Source organism: Triticum dicoccoides, chromosome 1B (assembly GCF_002162155.2).
Source record: "Triticum dicoccoides isolate Atlit2015 ecotype Zavitan chromosome 1B, WEW_v2.0, whole genome shotgun sequence".
NCBI lineage: Eukaryota > Viridiplantae > Streptophyta > Magnoliopsida > Poales > Poaceae > Triticum > Triticum dicoccoides.
This window is the reverse complement of record NC_041381.1, coordinates 15,920,733-15,934,513: the sequence shown is the minus strand read 5'-3', so window position 1 is coordinate 15,934,513 and position 13,781 is coordinate 15,920,733. Positions and strand designations below refer to the sequence as shown.

The following is a 13,781-nucleotide window of genomic DNA, read 5'->3' as shown; positions in this document are numbered from 1 at the left end:
TGCCTCCACGGCTCTTCCCTGTTTAGTTGAGGCGTCCCTCTCACTATGAGAATTTGTGTCTATTTTACTATAAACTATCTCATCTGCCGTCCAAACTACATAGTTTTGCCCTGCTTGAGCATCCATCTACCCAATAGTTATATTTTGCATTGCTGTTGAGGCATCACGATCCCATCTACTCCATGTTTTGTGCTCATCCTAATGGAAGATGCCCAGCATCCAGCAGCAAGCAGAGTAGCTTGACCAATCTCGAGGCGCGTCACGAAGCACTTGCCTCCCTGTTAAACTTAAGTTAATTGTTAGGACTTGGACCCAGCTGGCCTCGAGTCTTGCTCTTCTCCTTATAATGATACCACTTGCCCAATTTACAAAGGACAATTTGGCAACTAGTCGCCACACTCTTGCAGCCAAGCAAGCTCCTCTAGAGATGCTCATCAACCTCCATCCAAGTTAGGTAGCACATGCCTCCCTGCTAAACTGAACTTAATTATTAGGACTTGCACCCGAGCGCAGCCTTGTTGAGTCTTGGTCCCCTTCCTTGTATAGAGGCAAAATCACCTTGCGGACATGCTCTTGTAGCCAAGCAAGCTCCTCCGTTTAGTCCACCAGCTTTTGCATCTACATCTACATGCGCCCAAGCTTGTCACAGCTGCCTCTATCCATCACAACCAATCCACATAAACCAAAAACCAGCTAATGGAGGCCACTGTGCTGAGCGTTGGCAAGTCCGTGCTGAATGGAGCTCTTAGCTACGCAAAATCGGCGCTGGCGGAGGAGGTGGCCCTGCAGCTCGGAGTCCGGCGTGACCAGGTCTTCATCACCAATGAGCTGGAGATGATGCAGGCTTTCCTTGAGTCCGCTCATGACGAGGGAGACGATAGCAGGGTGGTCAAGGTCTGGGTGAAGCAGGTACGCGATGTCGCCTATGATGTCGAGGACACTCTCCAGGAATTCGCCGTGCGCCTCAAGAAGCAATCTTGGTGGCGTATTCATCGCACACTTCTTGATCGGCACCGTGTGGCAAAGCAGATGAAGGAGCTCAGAGCCACTGTTGAGGATGTTAGCCAGAGGAACATGCGCTACAACCTCATCAAGGGCCCTGGCTCCCGGCCTCCAACCACCGATGGACAGTTTGCAGTTGCTAGTACAGCTATGTCTGGCATCGACGAAGCAAGGCGGCAGCGGGACAGAGCAAAATTTGATCTCATTCGCTTGATGTACAAGATGGAGATTGACCTTAGGGTGATCTCCGTGTGGGGGAAATGTATTGGTGATCTCCGAGAGACATCCATCATCAGAAGGGCCTATGAAGATCCAGAGGTACATAAGAAGTTCAAATGCCGAGCCTGGGTTGCTGGGTTGATGCGACCCTTCAATTCAACTGAGTTCTTGAAAGGCGTGCTTGAGCAGTTCTACGTTAATTTTCTTCAAGAGGTGGGGATAGAAGAAAAAGCAGCTCTTGGAGCCCAAGTTCTGAAGATCATGGGGACGATTGATGAAGGTGATTTTGCTCATGAGGTCAAGAAATATCTGAATGAAAGGAGTTACTTGATTGTGCTGAATGATGTACACAGCATTGGAGAGTGGGATCAGATTAAAACATGCTTCCCAGACAATAAGAAGGAAGTCTGCTCTTGGTTTCCACACAGCAAATTGGAGTTGCAAGCTTATGCATAGGGGCAGAGAATGGAGCACCAGAGCATAAGCAATTGTTTGCTGACCATGCTCTTCATGTTTTCTACAAGAAGGTAATATGAAGATTCTTAAATAATCTAACTATTGCTCCTTTAATTGTTTTTTGGTTAATCTTCTTGGCTAATTTGCGCAGAGTTTTTGTTAGGAAAGTTATGGAATAATAACCATCCCACATGATTCAATTCAAATTGGATCCTTAATTCTCTCACTAGAAATTTCTAGGAATTTTATCTTCTTGGATAATAATTGAAATGTGCAATTTTAACCAAAGAAACGTGGCATGTCTTGGCAACCTGTATCAGCAGGACCATAGTCAACCATGAACTCCCATTCGAAACGAACATCTGTTTGATGCAACAACATGCCGATAAAAAATCTAGCTTTGAAAATTTCTCCCACCTCAAACAATTTTCTCTCACAATTTGTATCTATTTTTTTAGGGCATGTCGACATCATAGTCAACCAGCATGTTATAAAATCTCCGTCGAGGGATTAGCCATGGGATACTAGTCTGTTGCCTATACAAATAGAATAAAAATACAGAATAATGAAATAAGAAAAAAAGGGAATTGTGTTCAAAAATTATCAAAAAAACTGTGCAACTAGGACAAAATAAAAAATGATAATTTATAGAGAGATGTAACCAAAAATATCCACGCAGAAATCTTGAACAAGGATCAGGCTAATCCTGCGGCTAAGGTGGACATGGACTGAGCAGTAGCAAAACTTCTATTTATATATACTGAATTAAGACTTTCAGACCAATACGATCCCTTGAATTACGGTCTGAGCTGCACTTTAGAGAAGATTTTATAGTTGTAAAATGTTTGCTTAAAGCTAAAGAATGGGAAAAAAAGTATAGACCACTTTCAAGGTTGAACACGCGACCAGCTATCATCCTAGGAAATGAAAGAAAGCAGCAGCTAATCAGGAAGCGGATTTGTAGCATCCGGGTGCTCCACACCCCTATACGAACATTAAATTCAAATAAATACCGAGAAATTTGAAAAAAAATCTGGGATTTTGGGATATCAAACCTGGGTTCCTGATCTACTCCCATGTGAAATTTTGTGAAAAAATACCAGGAAACGTAGTCGTGCAATAAAGACAAAAATGGATGGATTTTTGTTCGGACAATATTTACTTAGCCATGGATATATCTCCTGGTATATTTTTCATGAAATTTCACACGGGAGTAGATTGAGAACCCAGGTTTGACATCCCCAAATTTCAGAATTTTTTTAATTTTTGGGTATTTTTACATTTGAAATTCATATAGGGTTGTGGAGCATCCAAGACCTCCTGTGTATTTTCCCACCTAATCATCGCTTGCTTGTGTCTAGGGTTCGCAAGTTGGAATGGATTTAATGGAGGCGGGGTCTAGCTCAAATGTGGACACCAACAGAAGTGACAACTCTACCAGTAAGAAGATGCTCAATCGCACAGAGACGATGCTAGTAGCTTTTAAGGAATCTCAGCTCATCGGGCGAGAGAATGAAAAATCAGATATTCTCAAGCTAATTGCAAATGAAGATAGCCGGCGATGTGAGGTGATCTGCCTATGGGGAATGGGCGGTGTTGGAAAAACCACAATAATCAGAGATGTCTACCAAAGCCAAGAACTCATTGGCAATTTTGAGAAGCTTGTGTCACAATTATGCGTCCTTTCAATCCTCAAGAGCTCCTAAAAAACTTAGCTGAGCAGTTGGAATGCAAGGATGTGGAAGATTTGGTCAAACAATTAGAAGTGAAGAAATACTTGATTGTCCTTGATGGTCTATTAGCCACCACAGAATGGGACGCCATAATACCATATCTTTCTCCAACTGAAACATCCAGCCGAATCATAGTCACCACAAGGATAAAGGATATTGCTAAGCACTGTTCGAAGAATTCTGAATATGAGAAAATATACGAGCTCAAAAGTCTAAGACAGAACAGCGCACGTGACCTCTTCATTGAAAAGGTACAAACAGTGTATGGTCATGTGCTTCATTTGCTTGGATTTTAAAAATGCATATATATCTTGTAGATTTTAACGTCATGTGGTCGGGTTATAAGTTATAACGCATATAACTGATTAAAATTGATGCAAATACTTATGAGAAAATAGGACTACGAATTTGAATGAGCAGTATCCCGAGTTAGTTGAACAGGCAAACCTGATCCTAAAGAAATGCAAGGGACTTCCTCTTGCAATAGACCATTGGGGGCTTTTTGGCAAACCAACCAAAAACTGCTGTAGAATGGAGGAAATTGAATGAGTATATCAGTGTCGAGTTGGAGATGAATCCAGAGCTTGGGACCATAAGAACTATCCTTATGAGAAGCTATGATGGCTTACCTTATCATCTCAAGTCTTGTTTCCTGTATATGCCCATCTTTCCCGAAGACTATAGGATTGGACGAGGACGCTTGGCACGTCGGTGGAGTGCAGAGGGTTACTCAAGGGCGGTGCACGGCAGGTCTGCGGAGGAAATAGGGGCTAGCTACTTCATGGAGCTTATAAGGAGGAGTATGATCCTACCATCTCAACAATCAATTCACAGTGCAAAAGGATTTAATTCATGCCAAGTCCATGACCTCATGCGTGAAATCGGCATGTCAAAGTCAATGGAAGAAAATCTTGTTTTTACACTAGAGCAATGCTGCAGCGTAAACACCCAGGGCATAGCACGGCACCTTGCTATAAACGGCAATTGGGAAGGAGATAAGGCTGAGTTTGAGAGCATAGTGGACATGTCTCGTGTACGATCAGTAACAGTTTTTGGTGAGTGGAAGTCATTTTTCATTTCTGATAAGATGAGTCTTCTGCGAGTGCTGGACCTCGAAGACACCACAGGTCTTTCTGATCATCACCTTAAGCATATCGGGAGGCTTCTTCACCTAACATACCTTTCTCTTAAAGGATGCGAGGGTATTTTTCACCTTCCAGATTCGGTGGGTGACCTGAGAAAACTTGAGACACTAGACATCAGAGATACCAACATATTTATGCTGCCAAACACCATCATCAAGCTTCGGAAGCTACAATATCTTCGTGTTGGTAGAAACTCGGAGGATGAGGATGTCTCATATGAGGAAGAACTGTTAGAAGAAATTCCACACATGATGAGGAACAGGCTATGCCTCTTGCCTCAGTGCTTGCTGTTATCTTATTTATTTTATAAAGATCGTGATGACTTGAAAATCCATGATAGATGCACTATGATGTGCTGTTCTATACTCCCTGCTTTTGCGATGTGCCTGGACTTGTATGGTGTTCTAGTGCCTAGAAGGATGAGGAAGCTTAAAGCCCTGCGCACACTGGGTGTTGTGAACATCGGGCGGCGTGGGAAGGATGTTCTACTGGACATAAAAGGACTCGCTCAGCTGCGCAAGTTGGGAGTGACTGGCGTCAACAAGGGAAATGGCAAAGAGTTATGTTCAGCAATTGTTGGTTTGAGCCACCTGGAGTCATTGTCAATCCGGTCAGAGGGGAAGCCAGGTTTATGTGAGTGCTTGGATGGAAAATTCTCGTTTCCAGAGACACTTCAGAGCCTCAAGCTGTACGGCAACCTGGTGAAACTGCCGGGATGGATCCAGGGGCTCAAGAATCTTGTTAAGCTGAAGCTGCAGAGCTCCAGGATAACAGAGCACGATGCTGCCATACAAGTCCTTGGGAATCTACCCAATCTGGCTTTCTTGCATCTGTTGGAGAAGTCAATCAAGGGTGAAGAGGTCTACCTCAGTTTCCAGCAGGGGACGTTCCGGAACCTGGTGGTGCTGGAGCAGAGCATGGGACTCTACAGAAGGCTGAAGTCCGTCAAGTTTGAACAAGGAGCAGCCCCGAAGCTTGAGGTGCTCAAGTTTGGTTTAGGTACATACATCGACAGTTCTGTTTTGGGTCTACCATCTCTGTCAAGCCTCAAGGAAGTTGTGAAGGAAGGTGGCATAAGTGAAACCGCATTGGCATTCCTGAGAACCGAGCTTGCTGAACATCCAAATCGGCCTGTGGTGAAGACGGTCTGAATGTCTGATCGAGCTTCAGAGGTCAATCACGCTAGGCGTACTGTCGTTCTTTCATTTGTGTGCAGTATCTAGCAGTTTTTCTTTCTTCCTTTTTTTGTTGGAAGGTCATCTATGAGAAGTAAATCGTTGATATTTCCATCCGTGCTGGTCAAGGAATCGTTTCAGTTACATATGAACTGTAATTATGCGTAGGTTGCGTTGGACGGTTGATCATGCACGCATCTGAATGTATCTCCTTTTCGAAAAAAATTTAAAAATCTGAATGTATCTGGGATGGAAACCTGATCATGCATGTATGTATCTGAAATTCTGAATCGTTTCCAGACAGTTTGTTATACTACTTGTTTATTGTTCATCTGGGTTGGCAGCCAACTCTGGAATTTGGTGTAATGCTTTCTTCTCGTATAACAGAACCGAATTTGGTGTAATACTTTCTTCTCGTATAACACATATGACCTGCCAAGTAATGTGTGCGTTTCAGTGACAGTGTCAGCTCCGGCTGCTGAAACAGCAACCGAATTTTCAGCAGCACTTAACTCTCTTTGGTGATGTATAACAGAGTGAAGGCGCTCAATTTACACCGAGACTGCGTGCAGTTCCATGGCACTCGAGATCTGATGATAATGGCACCCAGAAGAAACTACATAGAGTTCCTCAAGCAGGAGTAGCCATGCTTCGAACCATCTACACATATTGCAGCTCTATCTCCCCGCCACCACCGTCAAACCTGTCGGTCGCCGCAAGTCCTATATATGAAAGTTGTGTCGTCTTCTCTCCAAACATGTTCTAAATATTACTTCCTCCGTCCCAAATTACTTGTCGCATGAATGGATGTATCTAGACTTATTTTAATTCTAGATACATCCATTTCTATCCAATTTTGCGACAAGTAATTTCGGACGGAGGGAGTACTATTGTGCTTACGAAAATTTGGCTGAATACCTTTTTTTTATGAGTAACTATTTGACTGAATACCTACGAAGGAAAGTCAGGGCAATGATGGTACTGTATATGCCCTCCGTATGCATGTACGATACAGCTACCTATTTTTGTCCTCCTATACGGCCAATAAAGGTCAACACAAGGTTCAAACTCGCACAGCTACCTGTTTTTGTCTGTCCTCCTAAACAGCCAAGTCAGGGCAATGCAATTTATTGTCGCTCGTATGGGCGCCCAAAACAAAGCAAGCACGTACTCATGGGCCAGCCCTTGTGCGGGGCGGGAAGCCCTTGGTTTTTTGCTTTTTTCTATTTAAGTTTTTTTTTCTTTTTAGAAATAAGTCAGGATTTCAAAAGAGTTGATAATTGCAAAAAGATGTTTGTGTATTTATCAAAAATTCATGAATTAAAAATTAAAACAAATAATTGTGAGATTTGAAAAATGTTCATGAATTTGTAAAAAATGTTCGAGTATTTAAAACATGTTTGTGAATTCAAAAAATGTTCAAGGTTTAGAAAAAATTCACGATGTTTTATTTTTTTGCCAAATTAAAAATATGTTGGCAATTTAAGAAAAATATGAACATTTTAGAGTTTGATGGACAAATTACGAATTCAAAAAAATGTTGGTCCTGATTTGAAAGAAAAATTGTATTTCAATAAAGTTCACTGATTTGAAAAAAAAAACTTGTTCCCGGATTTCAGAAAATATACGTGAAATTTGAAAAGAAAAAATGAAAAAGAAAGAAGTACATGAAATTCAAAAGGTCACAACCTGCCGAAAAGCCATCTATCAAACAAAGTTGTCGATCGTTGGGATGACTTGTTGCGGTAAAAATTCTGCACCCTAATGCCTAGTAATTACGGTACCTAATGCACATGCTTATTATGGATGCTAATCATCTGTTGGAAATTTTTTGACCTTGATGCTCGTGCATCAGGGACAATCCATTTAGCTCTGCCCCTGGTAGGCGCTGTGCACGAAATCAAGCACCACCTGCTGCTCATCCACCAGGTCAGGAATATTATAACTGAGCATGTCTGATTCAGATATGCTAACTCCACCACACGCGAAGCCTTTGACTTTGCAAAGTAGTGCCAATTGTTGTTAAAGAGAAAATGCCACTGTGGATCTTCCTGTTAGAACAACTACAGTCAGCAAGAAAATGCTGCCATGGCCCAAACCACCAGTTGGGTGGGTGGGTGGTACAATTTTACTTCTGATACGGGGTAAGCAGGGACAGGCATGGTTCTGAGAGATTCAGAAGGAAACGTAATCCTCTCTGTGTATAGGTACCTCTTCCATTGCAAAGATGTGTTAGAAGCTGAAATCAGGGCTGTATTGGAAGGCCTCTCTCTCAGCTTTCAGCTTTCAATGTTAGATGTACCTATTACGTTCTAGTTGCTGCTTTAACCAATGAATCATTGGACAAATCGGCTTATGGACACCTCATACTGGAAATTAATAAGCTCCTGGAGATGCGTCGTTTTATTCCTCAGAAAAATAGATTGTAAATCAAAATAGTGTCGCCCATTGTCTAGCTAATATAGGTTGTTTTGGAGGCAGCATCGCCTGTTGGTGGCACCGTGTTCCAGACAGTATTTCAAGCTTTGTATTAGCAGACTGTAATAGTATACTAGTGGCTGGGGCGCCACCTTGTGGCGCCTGTTAAGGCGGAATTGTGCGCACTAATCTAGCTGTAGTATTTGTTAACATGTTTGTATGATATTTGTTACGTACTAATCTTGTTGGTGCATTTGTTAACATCGGTATGCTGTCCAACTGAGCGTCAATTGTTAGAAAAAGGAATACATGGAATAAAACTTCAGCCGATGGTATGGTGCCCGGTAGGTTGACGTCCTTTCCAGTTCCATTTTTCAATCTAGTGTCCAACTGAGCGTCAATTGTTAAAAAAAGGAATACATGGAATAAAATTTCAGCCGATGGTACAATGCCTAGTAGGTTGACGTCCTTTTCAGTTCCATTTTTCAATCTAGTTTACACAGAGGAATGGATAGCTTTGTAATACCACTGAAAGTAGTATGTTGCTGCTTCTTGAAAAAGATAGATACATCAATAGAAGTAGAGTGTCATGAAATACATCTTGGCTTAGGAGCAAAGACAGGAGCATAACTATAGAATGAAATAAATGGAGACAGAGCAATTACAAAAAGTGTAGGTACAACAATATGCTGCATATTGAGATCTACTCCTATAAGACAAATGTCAGTCAATGATATCATCTGAAAAAATAGCACAAACTACACCAGCTAAAGCAAATGGATGCTCCCAAATTACACCAGCTAAGGCAATTATCAGAGGAATACTACGAACCCTACATCCAGTAAGAGCAAATGGTGGCACATTTCATATTTAGCACTGCAACATTACAGAACAAGCCATCTATATTATGCCTATGTGCTCAAACGGAAGTGCTAACTGCAAAAGTGTGAAGACTTTGTCAGAACTTGATCCTATAAATAGAGATTAAATGAATTATATGATACACATATCCTTGGAATTAACAACTACACTCATTGGACTGCTCCAAGGAAATGAAGCCTCCACCAACAATGACCCCTCTCCTTTAATCTTCTTTCTATTTGTTCACATGCTCCAATGTAAGTCAAATCATAGGCAGATGTCATCACTGTTTGTTTTACAAATTTCCTATCCACCTGTGTATTTCACAAATAAGCACATAAAACTTCACTTAATTAACCTATATTATCAGCGGATCTATGAGATATCAACCAAAACCAATTACAGAAATTAAATCATCGTATGAAATGGCTAACACATACTTTATTCAGCACATTCACAAACAAGACAGGATAGAGCACGGAGTGTTGCTACATAATCTTCATTCACGTTCATTAGCTTTGCGAGGGTGAAAACTGCAAGCAATATTCAAATTTATAATGTGTGATGTGATATTGGTATGAGAGCAAGACCATGCTAAACATGTTTATGAGCAAATAAAATTAGTAGTGGACAATCATTCTGTGTTGGATATCTTGTGTGTTGCAATCTTTTCTCAGCACATAATGTGCTTTTGTGGTGCTAGATAGGAAACACACTTTCTGCTGGGTTTTTTGGTCATTGGTGTGACATATGGAGATGGAACTAAAGACGTATTCATAAATACATAAAGCTAGCGGAAATTCATTAGAGGTGACAGTAGATTTAATTTTGGGGAGTAGCACTCAATTGAGGACCTAGTTAGATGATGCATTTACATATATGGTAGCTGGTTCAAAAGTCAGGTGCCTGAGTATCATATCAAATAGCAACAGTTTTCAATAGGACAGCTTCTAAACCCAAAGCAATCGCCGGAACTATGCCATATGAATAATTAAGAATAAAAGAAAGCATGCTCTTGATAGCAATGGAACTTTCCAGCATCTAAATATTATAGGAGCTAATCAGAGTCATGTCAATGCATTTGCATCAACAAAAGATCACCAAAAGGCTCATCGCATTTTATATACTACATAAGAGAAATTTTAGTAACAGTATAGAAACGTCCAAGCTCATTAGTAATTGAGAAAGCATGTCCTTCTCTCTGCGACTTGATGTTGAATCCATCAACGGTTCCTCACTCACATATTAATAACCAAAAGAAGGGAAGAAAAGAGGGGAGCAAAGAAGCCGAGGATCAGGGACGACTGTTGTTATGCGACCTCAGTAGATACATCATCAGGCTATCAACACCCTTTGTAGTTAACATGAAAAATTTGACAATAAATCATACTACTCGGATAAGTTGTGTCAGCCAATGAATGGTAAAGTGAAATAGAATAGCTTGCCAATTGTGTGGAACAAAAAAATATAACCTCCTTAATTAGGTTAGTAGTCTAGTTTCTAGGGATGGGTCGGGTCAATATCTGTCCAAACAACACGATTATAACTCAGTTGTTAATATCAGGAAATATTCATTAAACTAAATGAGCTCTAGTAAATACATTGATAAATTAGGCGACTTTACACTATTGTAATTGTAAAATATTTAGTAATGCATCAGCAACAAAAGGGAGTGAATGAAAAATTTAGTATCTTCCCAATTTATACCTTTGGGATCACCTAGCAGATAAGATGACCTTGTTTATTTTCATGGAATAGAAACATAAGGCAAGAGAAAGAGAAACGAAAACAGTATGATGCCTCAATACTGATATACTGAGATGGTGCCCATCTAAAGAACAATACACATGATAGCCAGTTGCAGCAATTCATTTTCTCTTGTATACAAAGTGGGGATCCGAAAAAAACGATGCTCATTATGTCGATAGCTCAGCTAGAAAATGAAGGATGATACTCACTTTATGAGAAGGTAGGTCAAGGTCTTTGTTCTCCTTGATGACCTTCCAAAATATTTGTGAGCTAAATGAAAACCATGATGATGGAACAACACCACACCGATCTCCAGCAAATCCACCAGAAGCAATAGAATGTTGAAGCGTATCTCTCAAACTGGAAACCTTCAGAAATGCAATGTTTTGCATTATTCATATTTCCATAGTTACACCGACCTGCTTTTTGAAATTATTAGTAATATATATTGAAACTGAAACTAAAATGGCAGTATCATGTTGGATTCTTCTCATAAATAACCAAAATCAGCAAACTATGAGTTGAAGATGCAGATTTCAGTTTCCCTAAATGGCTGAGATGCATCTGTAGCTCCACCACACAAAAAACAAGAGAAAGTAACTACATATCTGAGAATACAGTACATGTCCAGGATAAACGGGTGCTAACATATCTAGCACCAAGGCCTGAACCAACGTGGCGCTTACCAAATTTCTTAAGTGGATAATTTGAAGGGAGCAAAAAAGAACAACTTTCATTTTTAGTGCATCACTTTCATCAGTACTCACATGACACAGTGAGACTATGTACAAAAAGTAGAATGTGTAAGATCGACATCTTCTCAGAAGAGCAACATGAACAATTCATCCAGTGGAATTAGAACAGGTCCATGAGGCAGTACTTTCCCATCCTGCAAAATAGCAAAAGGATAACTGAGTACATAACCAACTTAATAGACATACTAACAATGTAGAAATATACATCTACTAATAGATAATAAATGCAGTTATACTACATATATGATCAGATCACCACAGATTGAAAAAAGTGACAGAGGGAAACAACAAATGATAACAACTATATTTACCTGTTTTAGATTGAAGAGGAAGTTTTTGTCAGATATTCCTGGACAATGGCTCTAGCACCAAGGAATAGAAGCCTCATCAGAAAAGTATGTGGTTTATGTGCACAAAACTGGGTACAATCTAATCTAAAGTTAAAACACTGAAACTAAATGGCAAAATTGTGTATCACAATTCACAACTTTACTGCAGGAAAGAGTAGAGCAACACCAGACTGACTCAATCTTGTGATGATCCAACTTATGAGAGAAACAATTGATTAAAATCACTATTTGTTGAATGAGCAATATCAATTTCATGCAACACCTCCTGAATAGCATAACTCCAAATGTTTTCCTGCAGAACAAGTATTAATATAGGAGTAAAATGAATCACCATGAACTCTCCCAGCCTTTTCTCGTCCAATAGGGACAAGCAAGCACAATAGATAGCCAAATTGTAAGGGGTGATAGAGCAGACTACAAACTACCTTCAGTACATCAAAACACATAAACTCATAATACTGATCGTCACCGAACGTTAAGTGTGCGGACCCTACGGGTTCGAGAACTATGTAGACATGACCGAGACACATCTCCGGTCAATAACCAATGGTGGAACCTGGAGGCTCATATTGGTTCCTACATATTCTAGGAAGATCTTTATCGGACTAACCGCATAACAACATATGTTGTTCCCTTTGTCATCGGTTTGTTACTTGCCTGAGATTCCATCGTCAGTATCTCAATACCTAGCTCAATCTCGTTACCGGCAAGTCTCTTTACTCGTTCCGTAATGTATCATCCCGCAACTAACTCATTAGTCACATTGCTTGCAAGGCTTATAGTGATGTGCATTACCGAGAGGGCCCAGAGATACCTCTCCGACAATCGGAGTGACAAATCCTAATCTCGATCTATGCCAACCCAACAAACACCATTAGAGACACCTGTAGAGCACCTTTATAATCACCCAGTTACGTTGTGACGTTTGGTAGCACACAAAGTGTTCCTCCGGTATCGGGAGTTGCATAACCTCATAGTCATAGGAACATGTATAAGTCATGAAGAAAGCAATAGCAACAAACTAAACGATCATCGTGCTAAGCTAATGGATGGGTCAAGTCAATCACATCATTCTCTAATGATGTGATCCCGTTCATCAAATGACAACTCATGTCAATGGCTAGGAAACTTAACCATCTTTGATCAACGAGCTAGTCAAGTAGAGGTATACTAGTGACATTCTGTTTGTCCATGTATTCGCACATGTACTAAGTTTCCGGTTAATACAATTTTAGCATGAATAATAAACATTTATCATGATATAAGTAAATATAAATAACAACTTTATTATTACCTCTAGGGCATATTTCCTTCAGTCACAAACACTAACCGAAACAAATAGTTATGAAAGATAATATACCACATACGAATCATAGACCGGACGAGAGCCGACGCGGGCGGATACCAAAACCATGGCACTATATAATAACAAACAATAATACAAGTAAGAAAATTATACAAGTAGCTATATAAATCATACAAGTAAGAATTTTTTTCTTTTAAAAAGCAGATAAGAACAAGAGGCTCACCGCGGTGGCGCGGGCGACGAGATCGGCGCGGGCAATCGACGGCGGTGAGGACGGGGACGGGGAAGGGACGACACCCTACACATGTGCAAACTATGAAGTTAATTTGAGCTCAAATTGTGCATCTAAATCAAATAAACTCACACATACACTACTCCACTATAAACCACAAACCACTCTACTTCTAGAGCATCTGAAATGAGCTAAACTAGCAGTAAGAGATTAAAGGATGAAGTTACTAACCTTTTTAGAACACTTGGATAGTTGGTGCACCGCCAAAACTAGACAAATCTTGGGGAAAATGAAGCTTCGAGAGGAGAAAGCTTAGGTGTGACTCGGACATTTCAACAAACACCTCATGTGCATATATAGGCAAAAAAAGAGTAGGCCAC

General features: G+C 40.5%; 1 pseudogene; it reads left to right on the top strand.

Annotated features, from left to right (window-relative positions):
* The first annotated feature begins 452 nt into the window (after positions 1–452).
* LOC119316221 lies at positions 453–6,029 on the top strand (annotated as a pseudogene).
* Positions 6,030–13,781: the final 7,752 nt, after the last annotated feature.